This window comes from Carcharhinus amblyrhynchos, chromosome 16 (genome assembly GCF_965287045.1).
Source record: "Carcharhinus amblyrhynchos chromosome 16, sCarAmb.v2.hapA, whole genome shotgun sequence".
NCBI lineage: Eukaryota > Metazoa > Chordata > Chondrichthyes > Carcharhiniformes > Carcharhinidae > Carcharhinus > Carcharhinus amblyrhynchos.
In genome coordinates, this window is record NC_137339.1 from 28,738,484 (window position 1) to 28,762,359 (window position 23,876).

Here is a 23,876-nt window from a genome sequence, read left to right on the forward strand (position 1 = left end):
CACAGGGGTACACCTACTTAAGACTTGTGCAGATAAAAATGGCAGCCCCAATATATGTGGGATTATTAGGCAATCAGATGCTTTGCTAGATGTTCGATTGGTGTATCATGCTGCCATCTTGATTAGTTGTATCCTCTTCATGCGCAGTTTTTTTATAGCGAGAATTTTACATGTTATTTCGCTTGGTGGGTGTAAATGTGCATTGCAAAAACATTGTCTAACATGTTCTCACTCAACGCTGCAACTCTTAACTCAGACATGGAAGCTCGGGCTTCGTTTGCAAAATCTTCAGCTGCCTGGATACACTTAGGGTTAACACATGGTATGCGAATCATTGTAGACACCTTCCAGCGTTGTGCAATGTGCTTTTCAACATGATAAAGATTTTAAATAAAGAACATTTATTTCTGTACATCCTTCAATCACACTGAGTGACACTGAAGCTAGAGAGTAATTGAAACAGAATAAACAACACAGTTTAGTGTAATCAGTTCTATAGATACTTGTAACATGCTTGCATGAATTTGCCTTAAGCATTTCATTCAGGAAAGTGAATTAAATTCGAGAAAATGCCATCAATCACTTTAATAAGAAACATTCACTTTTGGCAAGTTATCCTCTGAGCTAGTGAATTTAGCTCTGCTGTTTTAAGCAGAGATGTGCATTATTCATTATTCATCCAAAGTAGTTTAAGATCCCCTCTCCGATTAGCGATATGCTGAGCAAGCATGGACTACTTCCATATTAAAAGTTTTAACATCAGGAAAAATGTAATTTCAAATTTGTGATAATAAAAATCAGGCTTAGAAATCTGCAAAGAAATGAACATGAACAAAACACTAAAGCTTACTGCCGGAACAAGAATCTTCATTCCTCTCTTGCCTTTCCCTCGCCACTTCCATTGCTATGCTCATTTCGTCCCTCCCTCTCTTCTCCCTCTGTCCCTCTGCATAACTTCTCTCTCCTCTGCACCCCTCCTATCACTCTCCCTCTCTTCTCCATCCCTGTGTTCCACTGCTCTGTTCCACTGTTCCCTCCCTCCATTCCTGTGTTCCTTCCTCCATCATTGTGTACCCTCCTCCATCCTTGTTCCCCTCCGCCATCTCTGTGTTCCCTTCCTTCATCCTTGTGTTCCCTTCTTCCATCCCTGTATTGCCCTCCTTCATCCATTTCCTCTCCTCCATCCCTGTGTTTCCCTCCTCCTTGGATGTGTTCATTTCCATCCCAAGGTTCTCTTTTTCCATCCCTGTATTCCCCTCCTCCATCCCTTTCCCTTCCTCTATCCCTTTCCCCTCCTCCATCCCGGCATTTCCCTCCTCCATCCCCGTGTTTCCCTCCTCTGTCCCTGCGTTTTCCTCCTCTGTCCCAGTGTTTCCCTTCTCTGTCGCTGTGTTTCCCTCCTCTGTCTCTGCGTTTCCCTCCTCTGTCCCTGCGTTCCCCTCCTCTGTCCCTGCATTCCCCTCCTCTGTCCCTGCGTTCCCCTCCTCTGTCCCTGCATTCCCCTCCTCTGTCCCTGCATTCCCCTCCTCTGTCCCTGCATTCCCCTCCTCTGTCTCTGCGTTTCCCTCCTCTGTCTCTGCGTTTCCCTCCCCTGTCCCTGCGTTCCTCTCCCCTGTCCCTGTGTTCCCCTCCTCTGTCTCTGCGTTCCCCTCCTCTGTCCCTGTGTTCCCCTTCTCTGTCCCTGCATTTCCCTCCTCTGTCCCTGTGTTCCCCTTCTCTGTCCCTGCGTTTCCCTCCTCTGTCTCTGCGTTTCCCTCCCCTGTCCCTGGGTTCCTCTCCCCTGTCCCTGTGTTCCTCTCCCCTGTCCCTGTGTTCCTCTCCTCTGTCTCTGCGTTCCCCTCCCCTGTCCCTGTGTTCCTCTCCCCTGTCCCTGTGTTCCCCTCCTCTGTCCCTGTGTTCCCCTCCTCTGTCCCTGTGTTCCCCTCCTCTGTCCCTGTGTTTCATTTTTATGTCCCTGTGTTCCAGTCCTCCATCCCTGTTCTCCATCCTTGATATCCCCTGTTGTATCCATGTGTTCCACTCCTCCATCTCAGTTCCCTTCCTCCATTCTTGAGTCCCCCCATCCCTTTTTCCCTCCTCTATCCCTGTGTTCTCCTCCGCTGTCCCTATGTTCCTCTCCTTTGTCCCTGTGTTCCTCTCCTCTGCCCTGTGGCCCCCTTCCTGCTTGCTTCCTCATTCTGCCCTCCTTTTCTCCTCCTTCCCCTTTCTGCTCACCACCTTCCCCTGCCCTCCTTTTTTCACTCTCTCATAGTGCAATCAAGATCTGATATGCATACAGAAAGAAGGACCTCTCAGACTGGGTGAATGTTGTGTTGCTGCCTCAGTAGATAAAAAACCTAAGGATAATCTGGATGATTGTAACTGCTCACCAATAAGTTGGGGGAGGGGAGAAGGTGTTAGAAATTGCTCTAATACTACACTGAAGACTGACAGCAGCAAAGTGCAATTTAATGTGAGTGAAGGCCATGACAGCTTGTGAGCAGTTCTACTATTTATACCCTCGGTAAGGTAAACCTATTGCCTTAAATGTATTCTTAGCTTAGAAGCTCAACTCAAATAAATTGAAAATTGTTAAAGGAACTTCGTCCATTTAATCATCTAGAGACTAGGTCCTGAAATAAAAAGAATTTTTTTCCAGGTTTCTCAATCCCAGCAAAGTTATCTTAGGAGAGAATGTATATAGTGGTATATTAGCAGAATAAACTATTGTTGAATTTACCAATACTAGCTGTTAGAATCCTAACATAGAATTCTAGAATATATTTATTATATGTGGACTTGTGAGGATATAAGTATGAGATCACAACTCTTTTACATATGTTTAATGGATATTTATTGAAACATTTTATTGATTGCATTTTATAGAAACGAACATTTCAAAGCATAAACAGCGGCTAAAGCTAATTATGAAATCCCAACTCTACTTAAGATAACATACAATTTTTAAATCCACCTTAATAAATTGTTTGGATATACAGAAAATATTGATTGAAGAAACTTATACTTACAACCCAGTATAAGTGTTTAGTTATTTGAAGTGTGTTTGATTTGATTTGATTTGATTTATTATTGTCACATGTATTAGCATAGAGTCATAGAGGTTTACAGCATGGAAACAGGCCCTTCAGCCCAACTTGTCCATGCCGCTCTTATTTTTTAAACCCCTAAGCTAATCCCAATTGCCTGCATTTGACCCATATCTCTCTATGTCCATCGTACCCATGTAACTATCTAAATACTTTTTAAAAGATAAAATTGTACCTGCCATTACTACTACCTATGGCAGCTTGTTCCAGGCCTCACCATCTGTGTGAAAAAAATTGCCCCTCTGAACACTTTTGTATCTCTCCCCTCTCACCTTAAACCTGTGTCCTCTAGTTTTAGGCTCCCCTACCTTTCGGAAAAGATATTGACTACCTTGTCTATGCCCCTCATTATTTTATAGACCTTTTAAAATCACCCCTCAGTCTCAGACGCTCCAGAGAAAAAAGTCCCAATCTATCCAGCTTCTCCTTATAACTCAATCCATCAAGTCCCGGTAGTATTCTAGTAAATCTTTTCTGCACTCTTTCTAATTTAATAATATCTTTTCTATAATAGGGTGACCAGAATTACACATAGTATTCCAAGTGTGGCCTTACCAATGTCTTGTACAACTTCAACAAGACATTTCAACTCCTATATTCAATATTCTGACCGATGAGACCAAGCATGCCGAATGCCTTCTTCACCATTCTGTCCACCTGTGACTCCAGTTTCAAGGAGCAATGAACGTATATCCCTAGATCTTTTTGTTCTGTAACTCTCCCCAACGCCCTACCATTTACTGTGTAAACCCTGGCTTGGTTCAATCTACCAAAATGCATCACCTTGCATTTGTCTAAATTAAACTCCATCTGCCATTTGTCAGCCCACTGGCCCAATTACTCAACCCATTGCAATTGGAGATAACTTTCTTCACGTCCACTATGCCACCAATCTTTCAGACAGTAAAAAGTATTGTTTCTTGCATACTATACAAAGTATACCGTACATAGAGAAGGAAACGAGAGTGCGCAGAATGTAATGTTACAGTCATGGGATGTAGAGGAAGATCAACTTAATGCAATGTAGGTCCATTCAAAAGTCTAATGGCAGCAGGGAAGAAACTGTTCTTGAGCTGGTTTGTACTTGACCTCAGACTTTTGCACCTTTTTTCTGAGGGAAGAATGTGGAAGAGAGAATGTCCGTGGTGTGTGGGGTCCTTAATTATGGTGGCTGCTTTGCCAAGGCAGTGGGAAGTGTAGACAGAGTCAATGGATTGGAGGTTGGTTTGCTTGATGGATTGGGCTACATTCATGACCTTTTGTTGTTTCTTGTGGTCTTGGGCAGAGCAGGAGCCATACCAAGCTGTGATGCAACCAGAAAGAATGTTTTCTATGGTGCATCTGTAAAGGTTGGTGAGAGTCATAGCTGACATGTTTTGTTTTAATCTTAGGGGAATTCTAATAGTCCAGAACTTTTCCCATGTGTCAGAAATGGCTGACTGCCTGTCCCCATCTATGGTGCCTTTTGAAAATAAAAGCAAGGTATAATACAATCTTATAGAATTTGAGAATCTTTAAGGAGCATAGTTACTTTCTGAAAATGTGGCTGGCTGGCCAATTGGCTGATCCTAAGCACTTCTGAGTTCCCAGAAATTTCTATGGTAACTGGATTTTTGGCAATAATTCAAATGCTGTGGCAATTTAAGAAAATGTTTTTGCTTATGCTGAGCAGTATTCTTTAATTGTTTGGCCAATTAGTCTCATTAACATTTTAATTTGCTCATCAAATGCGTTATTTTAGTTGCAAGGTGAAATGACTTCTGAGTCGTTGGAGATTACCAACCAGGCAATGAAAGCAATCTCTCAGAACACAGACTGTGAACACAGGCATAGCTACAGCTGTTCAGTTTCACCTTCAAAGGCTTCTCAACCTGTCATTTTCCCTGCAGTAGCCCTCGTTTTTGTGCTGTTGCCTTGCTGATCCTGATGGGGATAAGAACATAAGAACATAAGAAACATGAGCAGGAGTAGGCCATCTAGCCCTTTGAGCCTGCCCCACCTTTCAATAAGATCAGTTCCACTTTCCCGCTTTCTCCCCATAACCCTTAATTCCCTTGTCTATCAGAAATCTATCTACCCGTGACTTAAATATATTCAATGAGGTAGCCTCCACCACTTCAAATGGGTAGAGAATTCCAGAGATTCACCACCCTTTGAGTGAAGAAGTTCCTCCTCAACTCCATTCTAAACTGCCTCCCCCCCGCTTATTTTGAGGCTGTGCCCTCTAGTTCTGCTATCCTTTCTAAGCGGGAAGAATCTCTCTACCTCTACCCTATCTAGTCCCTTCATTATCTTGTACGTCTCTATAAGATCTCCCCTCAGCCTTCTAAACTCTAATGAGCACAGACCCAGTCTATTCAATCTCTCTTCATAAGCTAACCCCCTCATCTCCAGTATCAGCCTAGTCAACCTTCGCTGTACTTCCTCCAATGCCAATATATCCTTACGCAAATACGGGGACCAAAACTGCACACAGTACTCCAGCTGTGGCCTCACCAGTACCCTGTACAGTTGCAGCAAGACCTCCCTACTTTTATATTCTATCCCCCTCGCTATAAAGGCCAACATTCCATTCACCTTCTTGATCACCTGCTGCACCTGTAGACTGGGCTTTTGCAATTTGTGCACAAGGGCCCCCAGGTCCCTCTGCACTGTAACATGCTGCAGCTTTTCACCCTTTAAATAATAATCCCTCCTACTATTATTTCTACCAAAGTGGATAACCTCACATTTGCTTACGTTATACATTAGCTGCCAGGTCTTCACCCACTCACTCAGCCTATCAAGATCTCTCTCAGATCTCCACAGATCTCCAGAGCCAGAATGCTGGGTTGAACCCTGAGATAGTTGCTTATTTTCATAGAATCATAGAATCCCTATAGTGCAGAATGAGGTCATTCGGCCCATGGAGTCTGCACCGACCACAATCCCATCCAGGCCCCATCCCCGTAACCTTACATATTTACCCTGCTTAATCCCCTGACACTAGGTTCAATTTTAGCATGGCCAATCAACCTTACCCACACATCTTTGGACTGTGGGAGGAAGCCGGAGCACCTGGAGGAAACCCACGCAGACACAGGGAGACTCCACACAGACAGTGACCCAAGGATGGAATTGAAGTCGGATCCTTGGTGCTATGAGGCAGCAGTGCTAACCAGTTCATCCACCTTGCTGTCATTTTAACTTGTCCAATACTACATGGTGTTTGCAGCTTGCACATGTTAAACCCAGAAATGAGTGAGATTATTTTGGGGTCTTTTACCCACCCTTCCCCAGCCCTCGATGACTCCCCCCACCCAGTCCTCGCACGCCCCACACCCAGCCCTCGCAACCCCACACTTAGCCCTCGTGCCCCCCCACCCAGTCCTTGCCCGCCCCCACCCAGCCCTCACCTCCCCCACCCAACCTTCGCCCTGCTGCCCCCAGCCCTCACAACCCCACACAGAACTCACTGCACTGCCCCACCCAGCCCTCGTTCCCCCTCCCCACCCAGTTCTCACCCTTGCCCCACCCAGTCCTCACATTCCCACCCAGTCCTCACCCTTGACCCACCCAGCCTTCGCCCCTCGCTCCCAGCCCTCACCCCGCCAGCCCTCACCCCCCCACCAGCTGTCTCCCCCCCCACCCCAACTCTCACCCCCCCACCCAGTCTTCGCCACCCCACCCAGCCCCTGTCCCCAACCCACCCAACCCAGTCCTTGCCCCCCCCATCCAGCCCTCACTCCCCCAACCAGCTCTTACCCTCCCTCGCCCCCACCCCCACCCCTCGTCTCCCCATGCATCTGAACCTGCCTCCGATTAGCAGTTAAAATTACGTGACCTCTGTTTCTCTCTCCACCTGCTGATTATTTGCAATATATTTTGCTTTTATTTTACACTTTTCAAATGTTTCCTGGAATCTGATAAGGCAAAAGGATTTAGGATTAAATAGATAAACGCAAAATGCTCCAGATGTTGGAATCTGAAACTAAAATAGCAAAATGCTGGAAAATCTCAGCAGGTCTGACAGCATCTGTGGTGTGCTGGAGAGAAGACCAGCAATTCTTCAGGGAAGGCAACCACAGATGCTGTCAGACCTGCTGAGATTTCCCAGCATTTTGCTGTTTTTGTTTGGATTAAATAAATGTGTCTCAGGCAAAATTTGTGCTTTTGACCCCTGGCACATTCAAAGTCTCAAGAAAATACAAGTATGAGAATCTCCAAAGATTGTGACATCAATCACCTGTGATCAGAATCAAAAGTCACTTCCACAAGAATGCTAATGAGCATTTTCTCACTATCGCCTGAGTATCAAATAGCTGCTAAGGCATTAACAGTATCTAATTAAATTTGCATTTTGACGAAAGCCTCTGTAACCTGACTAATTTACAGATCAATCAGCTTGACCTGATTCCCACAGACAATCCATCTCCTGTTCTTCACTTTGAAACTGAGTGAGGGAGTCCAGCTTCCATTTGGTCTGTCGTCACTTCAAACAGATTATCTTAAAACCCATTATCAAGCGCTGCTCTGCAAAAAAAATTGCGAATCATTCTACAGCTTCTGGGACAGAACAGATTTAAAAGAATTCTGACTTATTATTTCTTCTGAACAATTGGATGTCTGCAACCGTGTGAGGTAATTAAAATAGATTGCAACCATTAAAGGTGCCAAGACTGAGAATGCAATCAGCCATTGAAGAGTGATTGTATGCAAGAACGCAGCCAATTACGCTAATTAAAATTATGGCTTTATAGGCCTTTCCAAAGCAATCCAAAACCATGTGACATTGAAGATTTCATTATACAATTTAATTGTACAGTATCAGCCAATTATGAAAGCCTCGCTATGAAATTTTAAAATGTTGAATAAACCCATGGGATAGCATGATGCTGAAGTTCATACTTATTTACCTAAATGTGTTTTAAATTATTCATTACTCAATTCTTTCCCCCTCCTTCAACTGCAAAAACGTTTAGCGCTGAAATGTAATGACTGTAAAAATTAAAATTCAGTATTCATCATAACAATCACCGGGGCCACAATATATACAGTTTTAATGACTGACTTTTCAAACCTACAGGTATCCACAGTTTACCTGCACAGTGATTTTCATAGCCAATGCCATCTGGTAACCTTCAAATTATTTTCTGCACGGCTTTTCACTGCTTTGAGCAGATCATTAGCTCCTCTAACTGTCATCAACAATGTTGATTCAGTGACAATTAGTTTCTGAAATTTGCATGCATATCTTTGTTAAAGGGGCGTCCAAAACATTGGGATCTGTTTGTGTGTTTCTTTACAGCATGTTAGCAATCAGCATCAAATCATCGAATCCCTGCAGTGCAGAAAGAGGCCATTCAGCCCATTGAAGCTGCACTGACAACAATCCCATTCAAGCCCTATCGTCGTAACCACAATGTATTTGCCCTGCTAACCCCCCTGACACAAAGGGGAAATTTAGCATGGCCAATTCACCCAACCTGCACCCCTTTGGAATGTGCAAGGAAACTGGAGCACCTGCGGGGGAACCCACGCAGACACAGGGCAAGCTCTGCTTAGTCACCCAAGGCCAGAATCACCCAAACCCGAGTCCTTGGCTCTGTGAGGCAGCAGCATGAATCAAATAAATGAACTATGCACGCACCTACAATATGTTTACTGGTTATTGATCAACAACAGGAACTTGCCTTAAATATGGAAAAAAAATGAGGAAAATGGACAATAATGCAATAAATTGAGATTTAAATGCAGGTGTGCCCAATACATCCATAAAAATAGGAAAATCTGAGGGACACAGATGTGTTTTTGCAAATTTGGAAAGGGAAACTGAAGACACTGAGTTCAATTGATCACCTTCCTTTCCACAAAATGTTTCACCTTTCAGGCACAGTGGTTAGCACTGCTGCCTCACAGCTCCAGGGATCCGGGTTCCATTCCCTGCTTGAGTTACTGTCTGTGTGGAGTTTGCACGTTCTCCCCGTGTCTGCATGGGTTTCTTCTCACAGTCCAAAGATGTGTGGCTCAGATTGATTGGCCATGCCGAATCGCCATTTAGTGTTCCAGGATGTGCAGCTTAGAGGGATTTGTGGCGATATGGGGGTTGTTGTCAGTGCAGACTCGATGGGCCAGACTTGATGTATTTTATTAACATTTTAGAATTTATGGGCATTGTTCTTCTTAGAATATCGAGGGTTAAGGGGAGATTTAATAGAAAGTCACAAAGGGTATGATGAAAGCTAAAGAGGAGAAAGGTTTTTCCACTGGCACAATCTCCTGCATACTTAAGATAATTGGCAAAATAGCCAGGGTGAGTTGAGGAGAACTTGCTTTGAACAGAAAACTGCTATGATCTGCCAATGATGTTAGCATATTCAGAAGGAAATTTCATGTATAGTTGGGAATTTGTAGGGCTGCGGGGAAAACACAGGAAAATGGGACCAATTGGTTAGCTCTTTCAAAGAGCTGGCACAAGCATAAGGGGCTGAATGGCTCCCTTCTGTTGTGTATGATTTTATTGTCAGCAGTATTTAATGCCACAACACAGAAGTTCATGCTGATACAACACACAGTCCTAATCTCTGTGGCTTTGCATTTCCTTTCTGTTTGCATTTGTGTTGCACTCAATTTCATGAAAACATGCAGGAAGAATTCATAGCGTCCCATCAGCAAACTTTCACAGGGCTGGAGAAACATAGTCTGTCATCATGAATTATTGGTGCTTGGAAAGTATGTGATCCATTTAGTCTCATCATCCCACTGGCTTCTCCTACCTGTTAATAAAACCTTCTTTTCAAACAAATATCTAACTCGTCTTTTAAAAATTTTATTACCCAAATTCAATAAAGGCTCGTGTCAGTGAATTGTACATTCCAGGATTACCTTAAATTTGTGGCTTCTGTTATTGCTATGTTTTAATATGCATATTTATGGTCTTCTAATGAAAATGCACTTCAAATAACTGCAGCTGACAAATTAGAGACGTGCTTTGCTCGATGAAATAAGAAGAAATAATTTGCATTTGTGTAGCGAGTTTCATAAACTCAGGATGTCCCCAAATGCTTGGCAATTAAATCCTTCAGAACTTTAATCACTCGTGATAGAATTGTAACAACCAATTTGTGCGCAGCATGTCTCCCATACTCCCATTCCCTCCCACCCCACAGACATCGGGACCCATCCCTCCCCACTCTGCAGGCATCAGGACACTCTCCCTCATAGTCTCCACACTCCCAGCCCCCAACATAGGCGTAAGCTCCCTACCCCATCATCCATCAGGATCCCTCCCTCCACACACATCAGGGGAACACTTCCAATGGGACAGCTTAGAGACCGTGCCCAGGCAGTGCCAGCTTGGCAGTGCCAACACTGCCTGGAGGCAGTGCCAGGACACTGCCCTGTTGCATCCCTCAGTAGCAGGGGGCTATACTTACCTCCATAACCCCCCCGCCCCCTCCGGGGTTGGTCATCACAACTGCTTTTCATTTTTGGAAGCCAGTAGTGATTCCTGCCAATGTAACTTCATGCCAGCTGGGGGAGGGTGGGAGATGGTCAACATTCAACAGTGCTGGAAGCCACTGGTTAGCTGTATAAGACATTGAAATGAATGCTAATCCATAGAAATCAGAATGTGAACCTGATTATATAGTCGAATGGGGAGGGGAACAGTCGCTAAATGAGATCCCACCTCTGCAAATTCCATTATGGCCCTCTTTGCAAGAGTTATTAGCATAATGGCTCATGCAGCTATAGCAGATGGGCCCTGAGAGTCATGCCCAACACCTCCAAAGGTGCAGCACTTCCACAGTGCTGCATGTTCATTAAGATTAGATGCACCAGAAAGCTAAAGGTTGGCAAAGGGCAAACTGAGTCTCTCAATTGACGGTGCTACTTTGCTGCATTACACACGTGATTCTCTTTTTTCATTTTGAAAGAAAAGTTACATTTTTTAGTTCAAGCTTTATTCTCTTTCCATGTGTTGAGGTTAGAATGGATTAGCAGTGATGGCTGGGAGAATGTAACCCCTGCGCTAAACTTCACATGTGCATTTTTTATGTGCAGTGTATTGAGATGTTTAACAAATGCTCGTATAGAAGCTGCAGTCGATGGATGAATGGCGATCCAAGTTATAAATCTCTGCAAAAAGCAAAATACTGCAGGTGCTGGAAACCTGAAACAAAAACAGAAAATGCTGGAAAAACTCATCAGGTCCAGCAGCATTTGTACGGACATGAATTGTTATCTCTGTTTCTTTCTCCACGGAAGCTCCCAACCTGCTGACCTTTTCCAGCATTTTCTATTATGGCACGGTGGCACAGTGGCTAGCATTGTTGCCTCACAGTGCCAGGGACCCCGGTTCAAATCCTGGCTTGGGTCACTGCCTGTGTGGAATTTACACATTCTCCTCATGCCTGCATGGGTTTCCTCCGGGTGCTCTGGTTTCCTCCCAGTCCAAAGATGTGCGGGTTAGGCAGATTGGTCATTCTAAATTGCCCCTTAGTGTCAGAGGGACGAGCTAGGGTAAATGCGTATGGTTCTGGGGATAGGGCCTAGGTGGGATTGTGGTTGGTACAGACTCAATGGGCCAAATGGCCTCCTTCTGAACTGTGTGATTCTATGAAATCTATTTTTAGCGCAGTAAAGCTCCAGACTTCAATTTTCTTCACATATTACAATGTTGGGTCCCAATTGGCATGACCTTAGGTTTGAAAGAGATGTTTGATTTGATTTGGTTTATTATTGTCACATGTATTAGTATACAGTGAAAAGCATTAGTTCTTGCACACTATACAGACAAAGCATACCGTTCATAGAGAAGAAAATGAGAGAGTGCAGAATGTAGTGTTACAGTCACAGCTAGTGTGAAGAGAAAGATCAACTTAATATGAGGTAAGTCCATCCAAAAGTCTGATTTATCATTGCACAGGCTAAAGCTCACACGATACTGGAATCCAGTTCCCTGGGTTGAATGCTCATTTCAAATGATCTTAAAAACTAGAGTAGGTTGTATTCAGATTGGCTCCCAAAAACACCAAAACTCAGTTTCTTTACTGCAGCATGGCAACAAACCTTTCTTTCAGCTAACTGGTAACATTAACAAAAACAGAAAGAGAAAGAGACTTGTTTTCCAGCTTGCTTCTAAGACTGCCTCTAACACTGCAGCCAAAACAAAACTGAAAGCTGAAAAACTTTGGTCACCTAACCTGCCCACAGATTTTTGTTTTGTCCTCTTTCCAGCAATGACATCACCCAAGGCTGTGACCACAATTTAAAAAACCTCTTAAATCTACACTAACATCACACTCCCAGGTTCCAATAGGTTTCCCAACCCTTTTTTGCCATGTAAGAACTTTGGGTGATCATTGCCTGGCATTTTCTTCAGTTTTCAAAGTCTTTCTTAAATTCCCTACATCTTGGCCATACCAGGATGAATCTCATAGAATCTCTAGATAGCTGAGGGATGCATCATTTTGACTAGAGCCAGTCTCCCTTGTATATCCAGCTAAGGTTGCTCAAAAAACCAAATAACCTCTTCTCTCTGCTGATCATGCAAAACATTTTGCTGTCTGCAATATTCATTGATTGTAGGGAAGCCTGTAACCTAATCTCAAAAATGGCTTCTTCAGTCCTCTTCCCTGTAGCATCATGGAACCTTGCACCAAGATAGACAGGCTAATCTGCAGTTCCAACTCTTTTTCATCTGAGAAGTGAACAATCGTTTACCACTTGATGCCAACAACACCTCTCTGGGACATTGGGAAACTCAGGCCAGAATTCTCTGACCTCACTCATGGCTGGGATTCTCCAGTCCCACTACAGTGAATGGAGTTCTGGCTGAGTGCCAAATTCTCCATTCTCGCTGGCAATGGTGGTGGGGTGTACCAGACTGGATGATTTCAGCCTAAGGGCCTACTCGTTGTAAACTCAGAAACTGCACCAAGCATAAATAAATGCACCTTCTCCACAGTAAAGCAATCTAAGCCTTCCTTTAAGCCTTTACGATCAAACCGCCCAGGCTTACTGTTGGGCAGACTTCAGAACAGATCAATCACCCCTGCCCATGTACCAAAATTTAAAGTTACAGTCCCAAACTATAATATAATGATCTTATCATCTTATCAACCTCATAATTGTAACAAGTTTAAAGTTTTTAAAGTTTATTCATTGGTGTCACAAGTAGGCTTACATTAACACCACAATAAAGTTAGTGTGAAAATCCCTAGTTGCCACATTCTGGCGCCTGTTTGGGTACATTGAGGGAGAATTTAGCATGGCCAATGCACCTAACCCACACATCTTTGCACTCACAATACTCAGGATTAAAGCAAAAACCTACTTGGAGATGGATTCATTTTTAGCGATTATTTTCGTTTTAATTTTCAGCTGGTGCCTATTGCACTGAGATCCGTTACCGTGCAGCATTTTCCCTCATGGTTGACCCAGAACATCCAGGCTCAGTCCATTATTCCAGCTATTTGACTACATTATCAATCTAAAGGAGTAGCATTCTTTCTCAGAAAATAAAATACCTTTGTATGCTCCTGGCTCATGAAATTGTACACTACAGGACATCAGAATCTGCCAACCAATATGTTTTCTACAATTTTATAGAAAACTGTGTTATAAAATTTAATGTGACCAACTTGGAAGAAGCAAATTAAATTCGCGCCAGTTACATTCTATTATAAGGATAGTAGCTGGAACCTCCTTTAAAATCATTAATTTATTTCTCCAATTCCAAGTGTGATCGTATTTCAGTCAATTATATTTCTCCTGATATTTGCAATGCTAAAACATTGTCATATTATTAATGCCTCCAAAAAACTCTTATGAATATGCTTTGAGATTTATTGTAACATAAAAAAGAAAAATACTTTAAGGACCACACAGGTCTGCAAATAGTAGTAATGATGAATGAACCAAGAAAAGTCAACCAGAATTGAGTATGTAAGGGATCTCAAAACTCGTGACTGCCTTTATTTCATGAGTGGCCCATGATGTTGGGAAGTGACAGTAAAATGGATATACTCTGAGAAGTGTTCAGTTGAAGAGATGGTGCTGAAGTGCAGTGATAGTAGAAGACACATCAAATCAACAAACAGTGCACCTGGTAAAGAAGCAAAGTGAATCAAAGTCTCTAACAGGGCTAAAATAAAAATGCTGGCGATGCTGAAATCTGAAACAGGAAATGTTGGAAAATCTGAGGCAGTCTGGCAGCATTTGTGGAGAGAGAAACAGAGATTATGGGGGCAGTTCTCCCATCCTGACCTGCAACTTTCCTGGCGGGTTGGGGTGGGAGATGCACGTTGCTGGCCTTGTCCCGGGATTTCCTCATGCACTGGGAACACATGCACATCTCCCAGAGCCGGAGAACAGTCGGAGACCAGGCCACGCTGGAAACCGGCAGGAAGACAGGTAAGTCATTTGAATCATTTTAAAATGTATTTTAAATGTTATTTTAATGTTCATTGGGAACTTGCCGGTCCCGATTGAATTTCTCAGCCTGCTAGGAGTACTTCATTCCGGTGGGGTTTAGAGTCGGAATTCAGGGAATGAGCAGGAGACCCGCCGGAATGAAGGCGGGGGTGGGCAATTGGGGACCCTGGGGGAGTCAGGTGGTGGGGGGTTGTGCCCTCTGGGCATAAGCACCCTGTCAGTACCAGCCTGTGTCCCCTGGCACTGCCCAAGGAGCAAAATGCCCATGCCCAGGAGCACTGTGGCATTGTTCAGTGGGCATCAGGCATTGCTGAGGGGGCAGGGCACAGGGGCAATTGGTGGGGGTGGGGAGTCCTGCCGCCACTCTTCATGGTGATCAGTCTGGGATGAAGGGAGGGCAGTGATTGGGGCAGGTTGGGAGGGAGGTGGTTTGCCAGGGGGAAGGGGTAATGATCAGTGATGCGGGGGGGGGGGGGGGGGGGAGGGGGGAGGTCTGCCAAGATAAGGGGTGTGGGGAGATCGCCACTGCTGGGTGCTCCGGGATGGGGATTCAGGGCTGGCCTGGGAATTGTTGTGGGGGCTGCGATCAGGCCATGGCAGGGTGGGGGATTGGGGGGGGACTGGAGAGGCAGCACTTCAGATGTCCCGGGTTGGTCAGTGATTGAGCTGGCCAGAAAATGGGGAGACTGGCAGATCGGGACCACTGCACATGCGTAGAGTTCCAGGGTTGTCAGACTCCAGCACGTATAGATCCTGCCCCTCCCTAGAATTTTAATGAAATTCACGATTGGGACCTCTGCAGTGCACAGAGTAGGGAAATTCGAGTGTGAGGTTGAACTGGGAAAACAGTTGTGATCTAGAACAGTTTTCCCACCAATTCAGCACTTTTGGGAAAATGGCCCCCAGTGTTTCAAATCCATATAACTTTTCTACAGTTCTGTTTCTTTCATCCTTGGTCTGTAATGTGACAGGGAGAATGAGTGATAGTGTCACAGAGGAGGACAAGCAGAGGGGGACAAGCAGAGGAGAACAAGGGCGAGAGGCAAATTGGACCACAGTACAAAGAAAACATAGGATGATTGGATAAACGAAAAACCAAGTCTAAAGGTTTGGATCTTAATGCACGAAGCATTCAAAATAAGGTAAACAAACATGCACCTCAAATTGAAGTAAATAGCGCACTTAGCCATTACAGAGACAGGGTTAAAAGATTAAAACTGGGAACTTACTATCCAGGTATATTTGACCTTTTGGAAAGACGAGAGGGAATGTAAAGGCGGAGGGGTAGCACTGTTGATAAGAAATGAAATGAGGTCTGTTGTGAGAGACAATCTTGTCTCAGATGGTGTAGAGTCCATTAGAGTGGAGGTAAAATAAAGTAGCAAGGGAAGGAAGACATTGGTCGGAGTAATGTATGCGCCCCAGACAGTAGCCACACTGTAGGAGAGAGTACAAATCAGCAAATAATAGGGGCAAGTAAAAAGAATAGAGCAATAATTATGGGTTACTTTATTTTTTATGTCGACTGGGTTAATTGAGTTGAAAAGGGTAGCTCTGACAACAAATTCATAGTGTGCGTTAGGGGTAGTTTCCTAGAGCAATATGTCATGGAGGAAACAGGCTATCTTGGATCTGGTAATGGATAGTGAGATAAGTTTAATAAATGACCTCAGAGTAAAAGGTCCCCTAGGATTATAGCGTAATGGAATTTAATATTCAATTTGCGAGTGAGAAACATTGGTCTGGAACAATTGTGTTTAACGTAAATAACTAAATTAACTTAATTTCAAGAAGGAATTCAATGGGGTTAAGGAGATAAAGGGATATTGGGGGATGGCGAGATCAGGATATTGAATTTAAAATCAGCCATGATAATAATGAATGGCAGAGCAGGCTCGAAGGGCCAGATGTGGCCCTTATTTCAAGGTGGTTGAGTAGGAAAGTCTTGCTGCAACTGGACAAGGTACTGGTGAGGCTGCATCTGGAGAACTGTGAGCAATTTTGACCCCCTTATTTAAGGAAGGATAATATTTCATTGGAGGGAGTTCAGAGAAGGTTCATTAGGATGATCCTTGATACAGAGGGATTGTCTTATGATGAAAGACAATCTCATAAGGTTGGAATTCTATTCATTAGAATGGCCTACTCCTACTTCTATTTTCTATGTGTGTTTATATGTATAAAGGGAATTACAATGAAATGAGGGTAGAGTTAGCTAAAGTGGACTGGGATAGATCAGCAGGAGAGGCAGTAAGCAAGTAGTAGTAGGCATTTAAGAGGGTAATTCACAACTCTCAGCAAAAAGATATTCCAATAAGGAAAAAAAATTCTCAGAGAGGGAGAAACCAACCATGGCTAACCAAGACCATAAAGGAGAGTATTAAATTGAAAGAGAAAGCAGAAAGGAGGCAAACATCAATGACACTCCTGAGAACTGGGATAAATTTAGAATTCAGGAAAGAAGGACTAAAAGATAATAAGGAGAGAGAAAATAAACTACAAGGGCAAACTAGTGATGAATATAAAAACTGACAGTAAGAGCTCCTTTAAATATTTAAAAAGGGAGAGGTCAAAATGAACAGACAGGGCTTAGAAAATGAATCTGAGGAGATAGTTATGACAAACAAAGAAAGACAGAGGAGTTGAACAGATATTCTGCATCAGCCTTTTTGGCGGAAGATGTTTTGAACATCCCATTAATACTAAAGAATACGGGGGGAGAATTAAGTACCATCGTGAGAGGAGCAGTATTAGTGCATGGAACACAGAAAGCTAGTACACATGTGCAGCAGGTGATCAGGAAGGCCAATGGAATATTTATTGGCCCTTATTTCAAGGTGATTGAGTAGGAAAGTCTTGCTGCAACTATACAAGGTACTGATGAGGCCACATCTGGAGAGCAGTTTTGGTCCCCTTATTTAAGGAAAGATAACATTTCATTGGAGGAAGTTCAGAGAATCTTCATTAGGATGATCCTTGATACGGAGATACTGTCTTATGAGGAAAGACAATCCTCGTAAGTTTGGGACTCTCCTCATTAGAATTTAGAAGAATAAGAGATGATCTCATTGAAACCTATTGGATTCTTAAGGGGCTTGACAGGGTAAATGCTGAGAGGATGTTCCCCTGATGGAAGAGTCTAGGATTAGTGGGCATAGTCTCAGAATAAAGGAGCACCAATTTAAGACTGAGAGGGGGAGGAATCTCTTTTCTCAGAGGGCTGTGAGTTCTTTGGAATTCATTGCCACAGAGGTGTCAAGGAGCAGAGTCCTTGTGTATGTGAAGGCTGAGATAGATAGATTTTTGATCAGTAAGGGAATCAAAGGGCAGGAAAGTAGACAGGCGGAATCTGATGATCAGCCACGATCCTGCTGAATGGTGGAGCAGGCTTGAGAGGTGGAATGACCTTTTCTTGTTCTTATTTCTTATGACCTTATGGTCCTATTAAGAAAGAGAAGAGGGAGAGGGAAAAATCTTCTCAGCAGGAAGCCATATCTACCCAGGGCCTTCAGGAAGCAATTCTGCTATCTCAACTTCAGTGAGCAACAATGTGTGTGATATTTCTGTTTCACTAATGAGGTGATGACAGAAATTCTCCATTAGTTCCAGGCAAACTGCAGCCTCAAGGCAAGGCAAGAACGGCACTGCCAGTGGCTGGAAGGATGGCCGTGGCATTACGCAGTCATGTCCCCGATGACCTGGGAGCTTCAATACCTCAAACCCCTCCTGTGTGACCATCGCACCTGCTCTCCAGTATTAGAGACCAATAGTGATACATGCCAGTCTCTCACTGCACCCGAGGGTTGGAGAATTGTAGGAGCCGGGAGGATCCAGCACCAAACTGACCCTGCATATTTAAATGATTCTTTAAATGTGTAAATCTGGTTCACACCTTCGCTGGGCAAGAATCAGATTACATCGGGAGGCAGGGCAGGGAGAATCCCAAAGGGTGTTCACCCCCGCACTAAACGCACTGTGACACCTCCCCCGTGATTGTCCAGTCCCTTGCGGCCCCGTGTGATCTGTGTGTGAATGCGTGGGCCAGAGAATGGCAACCGCTATCATCTTTGGCACTTTTGAGTCTTGCTACTGGCTCATTGGCTACTCCAATGATAGTAAGCACTATTTCCTTGATTAGGATGAGGATATATAACCATGTCTGTCCCTCACTGTTTAAGAGCTGCCGCTTATGGTTGTGCCCTACATTGTTCTGCAGGAGAGGAGGAAGAGTGTCGGCGAGTGTGGTGCATTTACTTTAGGTGATGTACTTGTTCCTGGTTGAACATTTGGCACTGTGTATACTGTGAGATGTGAGGGTGAGGCTTACAGCAGTGAAACTGTGTTATGAAGGTGCAGGGAAGCTGTGAGTGTGATAGAGATTGTCGGAAGGTCAGTGAAATGGGTGTGATGCATTGAGCAGTGTCTGAGGCTAATGGTACAATTGGTGGAATGTGACATTGGAAGATGTGTTCACTTAACACTTCTAAAGAGGCCACTGACACTGCATCTAGATCCTTGGGACTAATGGTTGCTATCTGCTCCCAGTGCCATTACAGTGCCTCCTGATCTTCTATCTTTCTACACCTATCCAACTGCTGTATCAAGGCCTTCTGCTGCATTTGAGAACCTTGGAGCCTGTGATGTTGTGCCAGCTTTGTGTCTTTCCTAAGTCACATTTGCTTCTAGAATGACTTTAGAGACCTGCTCTAACTGAATATACCACTGCCCCTTTAGAGGCAGGCTGCCTTTAGAATCATAGAGTCATAGAAACCCTACAGTGCAGAAAGACACCATTTGGCCCATTGAGTCTGCACTGACCACAATCCCGCCCAGGCCCTACTCCCATATCCCTACATATTTACCCGCTAATCCCTCTAACCTACGCATCCTAGGAAAGTTGTGCAATTGAGTGAGTTGTACCTAGTATTTGCTTATGATTTTGGGCCTCCAGTTTAGATGTGCAGTCACTCAACAACATGCTTTGTGCTAGTGAGCCGGCAGTACAAAGTGCTGCCTGAATTTTTTGATTTCATTTGACTTATTATTGTCACATATATTAATATACAGTGAAAAGTATTGTTTCTTGTGCACTATGCAGAGAAAGCATATTGTTCATAGAGAAGGAAAGGAGAGAGTGCAGATTGTCATATTACAGTCATAGCAAGGTTGTAGAAAACTTAATGCGAGACAGGTCCATTCAAACGTCTGATGGCAATAGGAAGAAGCTGTTCTTGATTCGATTGGTATGTGATCTCAGACTTTTGTATCTTTCTCCTGACGGAAGAAGGTGGAAGAGAGAATGTCCAGAGTGCGTGGGATCCTTAATTGTGCTGGCTGCTTTGCCAAGGCAGCGGGAAGTGTAGACAGAGTCAATGGGTGGGAAGCTGGTTTGAGTGAATTTGGAGCAACAGACATGATGTTAATCATGCACTGGCATTGCCCCAACTGTTTTGGGGCCTTGAAGAATTTCTCAACCGCTGTTTATAAATTAGGCATCTTAAGATTAGGCAGTGGATGAAAAGCAAAATGAAAATCAGTGAGATTTATTCTATCATTGTGCACCACAATCTGCATGGTTTCATTATTGAAAGATGATGAAAATATGCAGTTATCTTATTGACTTTATTGGATGAGGTTTGGACAAAGTGTTATTCTGAAACTTATTAAATCAGTTTTGATGGAGGAACACTCTGTTCTCCTCCTTCCTCTCAAAATAATTTTAAGTACAATCACAGCAGTGCCTAATGAATAATAAAACTGAGCTACGGGGGATAGTTAGTCCTTTAGTTGATGTAACTGAGATGCAAGTCGAACCCAGCTAGGTTTGTTTTAGCTGATGGCAATTACTGAATTACAAGTAGTTGGAAACTTGAATATAAAAGAGAGAACTTGCATCTATAATACTGCCTTTCATGACTTCAGGACTTCATAACAAATTAAGTCGTTTTGACATGCAGTCATTATTGTAATGAGAAAAATACAGCAATCAAATTGCACAGACAGGAATGTGATAAAAGACCAGATAATCTGTTCTGCTGATGTAGATTGAGGGATAAGTTTGAAAAGGGAATGGAAACTGAGAGAGAGAGGGAGATTAGCGAACTGCCTGCAATAATGCTGGGACAAAAAAAAATTGTTGTCATGGAATACTGAAAGTGTAATGTAGAGTATACTGAAGGTGTGATATAGAGTATACTGAAAGTATAATATATGGTATACTGAAAGTGTAATATAGGCTATACTGAAGGTGTAATATAGGGTATACTGAAATTGTAATATTGCATACAAGTGGTCATTAACTCCATCCATACTGCTATTGTTATTGAGCGACAGTGTATAGACGTGGATTAGGGGGAGGCAAGGATGGAATCTTGAACAAAATGGGAAGATAAAAGGAAGATAAAGATGCTCTGGCTATATTGCAACTATGTTGACCTGATAGAGCCTCTTCCAAGTCAATTTTCACTGTGCATGTACTTTCATGGTGAGTGTTAACAGGCCTTTTGAACATGGACAACTTAGCCCAATCCTATCATCTGACATCACCCGTGCAAAACAATCAGGAGCAGAAACACTGATTTTCTCCTCTTTAACCCTGGATTGCTAAAAACTGTGTTCATATTCAAACGGTTACACATGCTGAAATTAACTGATTTCATGGATTCTCCCCAGCATTAAACACACTATGACACCGCCCCCATGATTGTCCACTTCCATGCGGCCCTGCGTGATCTGCGTGTGAACGCGTGGGCCGGAGAATGGCAACCGCTATCATCTTTGGCACTTTGAGTCTTGCTACTGGCTCATTGGCTACTCCAATGATAGTAAGCACTATTTCCTTGATTAGGATGAGGATATATAACCATGTCTGTCCCTCACTGTTTAAGAGCTGCCGCTTATGGTTGTGCCCTACATTGTTCTGCAGGAGAGGAGGAAGAGTGTCGGCGAGTGTGGTGCATTTACTTTAGGTGATGTACTTGTTCCTGGTTGAACATTTGGCACTGTGTATACTGTGAGATGTGAGGGTGAGGCTTACAGCAGTGAAACTGTGTTATGAAGGTGCAGGGAAGCTGTGAGTGTGATAGAGATTGTTGGAAGGTCAGTGAAATGGGTGTGATGCATTGAGCAGTGTCTGAGGCTAATGGTACAATTGGTGGAATGTGACATTGGAAGATGTGTTCACTTAACACTTCTAAAGAGGCCACTGACACTGCATCTAGATCCTTGGGACTAATGGTTGCTATCTGCTCCCAGTGCCATTACAGTGCCTCTAGAGTGCCTCCTGATCTTCTATCTTTTTACACCTATCCAACTGCTGTATCAAGGCCTTTACTTGTGCAGAGTGGTCTCACGGTGTGACTTTGACTGCCTAGAGGAGCGGGGGGAACACATGGTGCAACATACAAAGGGAAGGAGCCTTTCCCAATTAGGCAAAAGATTTTCTTTTGAAAGATCTTGGAGATTTTTTATGAACTTAGCAATCTTCTGACATTTACCTGCAAAGTGGGGAAGGAAAATAATATGCTCTTTTCTACATTCTGCTGGGACCTACCACTGTGCCTTTCCTAGTAGGCCTAGGAATCAAAGGTAGAGATGTTGGGAGGCAAAGAGATTGTCTGCTTTCCCAAAGCCGCAGTTTGCGCTAACCAGTTAAATAAGAATTTGTGGGGGGACATGGCAGTCTGACTTGGAACAGCTGCTTTTCTCTATTTTTTTGCAAGCCATCAAATTTTCCATCTGTCTAAATTGTCTTGATTATCCCTCACTTAATTATGCTCAGGGGAAAGTATTGTTGTTCCTCAAGCATTGCTATGTCCATTTCGTTTGATGTGTAACCCATAAATCTTGAGTCCTCAAGCGTGAAGTGGTGACTGGCAAAACATTCTAACGATAAATCCATTGTTGCGCTTAATTGAATTTAGATGTAAGGAAGCTTTGTACAATTTGTGAACTGTGAAAATAGATAGATGTTATGATTTCCAAATTAAAATAAAAAAGTGATGGATAATATTTGTCCATTGCATTCGTATTTGGTTTAATAAGTGTGGCAGACATACTTATTTGCATGGAAGATGAATATTATGGTTGTGTGCTAATGGATGATATTGTAATTGGATACTATTGAATTATATTATTATCTAATGGAATTGTGATGATGTAATTATATAGCAGTGGTTGTGCTTTTTTCAATTTTGGGATGTGGGTGTCAATTGATAGTCATGTTTATTGCTCAGCCTTTGTTTCCCTGCTGCTGCTGCTGATGGCCCTTTCTCATGAACTGTTATAGTCTGTGAGATGAAGGTGCACACAAATTGCTATTTGACAGCAAGCTCCAGAATTTTGACTCAATGATGATAATGTCATGGCCAGGATATTATGCCAGGATGATATCACATGGATGCTTTGTTTAATATTTTAATTGCTTGGTAATAATTGCTACTCCTTAGAGATTAAAATGTGGATACAGATCATTTGGCCCAAATGGTTAGTGTTGCTGTATATTCTCCTCACAAGAAGTTGACTTAGTCAATGTTCCCTCTAGGCTACAAAGTCCTACAGCAGGTTAGATAGTAGAGCATAGGCCTTATTCCATGATAAATACTATGCATGTATTAACCACCCAAAAATAATTAAAGGGATTTTGCACTGAAAAAACTGGATGCACACAACTAAATTGTAAAAGGAATATTGCGTCTCCTCTGTATCCACATCCCTTTAACAATCTTTCCTTCAAATAACTGCCTAATGTTTGCTTAAATGATGAGATACTCTGGAGTAAGTTTCCCAGTTGCCTGAACAGTTCAACAGTTTAAAATTGCAACAGGTTGTTCCCAATGGTTTTAGGATAGGAAGTAAGTTGAGCTTTTTTTCCTACCAGGTAAATATGCTCACTAGATGGAGAGAGAAAGAGAGAGAGACAGAGAAAGAGAGACCCACAAGCATAATGAGCTGAGACATCTAGGGTGGGATTTTCCAGCTACACCCACACCAAGGCCAGAAAATCCCACCAAGGTAAATGGACGTTTGCATGATCCACCCCCACCCACTACAATTCCCATGGTGGCGAGATAGGAAAATTCTGCCCCTAATGTCATCTGCCATGATCTGGAATTAGAAGTATACAAAACAATGGAAAAACTCAAAGCACAGAAGGAGTTCAATCAGAAGGAATTATGTGCATCCAGTTTTTTCAATGCAAAATCCCTTCATTTTTTTTGTGTGGTTAATACATACATGGTATTTATCATGGAACAAGGCCTATGCTTTACTATCCAGCCTGCTGCAGGACGGTGTAGCCTGGTGGGAACATTGATTATGTCAACTTCTTGTGGGAAGAATGTACAGCAACACTGACCAGTTGGGCCAAATGAT